The sequence below is a fragment of the Dipodomys ordii genome, unplaced genomic scaffold (genome assembly GCF_000151885.1).
Source record: "Dipodomys ordii isolate 6190 unplaced genomic scaffold, Dord_2.0 Scaffold128, whole genome shotgun sequence".
In the NCBI taxonomy this organism is placed as follows: Eukaryota; Metazoa; Chordata; class Mammalia; order Rodentia; family Heteromyidae; genus Dipodomys; species Dipodomys ordii.
Genome location: NW_012267344.1, coordinates 1,779,913 through 1,782,203, shown reverse-complemented (window position 1 = coordinate 1,782,203; position 2,291 = coordinate 1,779,913).

The following is a 2,291-nucleotide window of genomic DNA, read 5'->3' as shown; positions in this document are numbered from 1 at the left end:
CCGGCACGGGGCGTGGCCTGCAGGGAGGGGCGTGGCCTGCACAGGGCCGGTGCTTTACCCACCTGGAACATGCAGGCCGTGAAGGGAATGAGGAAAGCCAGGATGTTCCCAATCTCCTCGGGGGTGACCTGAAACCAGGATGAGGGCAGGTGGGAGGCCGTAATGCTATTTCACTCCAGCTGGCCAGGCCTGGCAGCAGAGGCACCCGCCTGTCACCCCAGCTCTCAGGAGGCTGAGATCTAGAGGATCGTGGTTCAAAGCCAGCCCAGGAGGAAAGACTGTGACACATCACTAAAAAGCCAGAAGTGGTGCTGTGGCTCAAGTGGTAGAGCACCAGCCTTGACAAAAGCTCAGGGAGTCAGGTGCCAGTGGTTCACGCCTATAATCCTAGCCACTCAGGAGGCTGAGATTTGAGGAATGTGATTCAAAGCCAGCCCAGGCAGGAAAGTCCATGAGAATCTGATCTCCAATAAACCACCAGAAAAGCAGAAATGGCACTGTGGCTCAAGTGGTAGAACGCTAGCCTTGAGCTGAAGAGCTGAGGGATAGCGCCCAGGCCCAGAGTTCAAGCCCCACAACTGACCAAAAACAAAAACAAAAAACTTCCTCTTGAGCTGGGCACCAGTGTCTCAACGCCTGTTATCCCAACAACTGAGGAAGTTGAGATCCGAGGATCTCAGTTCAAAGCCAGCCTGGGCTCCCCACCCCCCCCCCCAAAAAAAAAGTCTGAGATTCAGTCTCCAATTAACCAGCAAAAAGCAGGGCTGGAGGCATGACTCAGGTGGTAGGGTGCCAGCCGAGATCAAGAAAGCTGATCTGCACTACAAGGCTGTGAGTTCAAGTTCTGGTGCAAGCACACACAATCACCATCACCATCACCACCACAATGTAAAACCTGAGTTCACAATGACCTTATACTATAAAATGTGTCCCTGGAAAAGAGGGGGGTACCTGTACGGAGTGCTCTGCGAGGTGCACCCCGCGGATGAGGTTCAAGGCGGCACACATGATGTTCAGGACCAGAGAGAGGACGCCCAGAGCTGTCACAGGCTCCATTCGGAAATTAGGAGCTTCACAGTTGAAAAGAAAAGAAAACAGGTGAAAATAAGATACTATGCCATCAACTCAACCTCTGCTCGCAGCAGAAGCTCATGCTGGTGAAACACAGAACCACAAATATGCTCTTTTTTTTTTTTTTTTTGTCGGTCCTGGGGCTTGAACTCTGGGCCTGGGCGCTATCCCTCAGCTCTTCAGCTCAAGGCGAGCGCTCTACCACTTGAGCTACAGCGCCACTTCCGGTTTTCTGGTGGTTTATTGGAGATCAGAGTCTCACGGCCTTTCCTGCCCGGGCTGGCTTTGAACAGCGATCCTCAGATCTCAGCCTCCTGAGTAGCTAGGATTACAGGCGTGAGCCACCAGCGCCCGGCTAAATATGCTCATTTTTGCGGGGAGCTAGTCCTGGGGCTTGAACTCAGAGGACCTTGAACTCAGGACTCCCAACCAGCTTTCTTGATCACAGCTGGCACCCTACCACATGAACCACGCCTCCAGCCCTGCTTTTTGCTGGGTAATTGGAGACTGAATCTCACACATTTTTTTTTTTTTGGACCTGGGCTGGCTTTGAACTGTGATCCTCAGATCTCAGCCTCCTGAGTAGCTAGGACGACAGACATGAGCCACTCAACTAAGAAGCTCGGGGACATTGCTCGGGCCCTGAGTTTCAAGCCCCAGGACTGGCACTAAACTCCATTAGCCAATCTCCCCTTCCAAATAGGAGTGGCGGCTTACCTACGGGCAGCAGAGCCAGTGTTAGGAATATCCTGGATTGAAATAGAGAAAGCCAAAACACAAAGTAAAGTAAAAGAAAAAAAAAAAAAACAGGAAGTCTGTTTAGGTGCCAGTCCCGGGGCTTGAACTCAGGGACTTCTGCTCCTAGCTTAGCTTTTTCTGCTCAGGGCTGGTGTTTGACCACTTGAGCCACAGGTCCACTTCCAGCTCTCTGCTAGTTAACATCAGAGGTGGGCAGGTTTGTCTGCCCGAGGCTGGCTTTGAACCGCGATCCTCAGATCTCAGCCTCCTGAGCAGCTAGGATGACAGGCGTGAGCCACCGGCGCCGGGCTTCACATAAACATTTTTATTATACCACTTTGAAAGTGCAAGAAAGAAATTTAGTATGACAGAAAAACAAATGATTAGGGCTGGGAAGGTGGCTCAGTAGTAGAGTGCTTGCCTAGCATGCATGAGGCCCTGGGTTTGATTCCTCAGTACTACACAGAAAAAGCCAGAAGTGA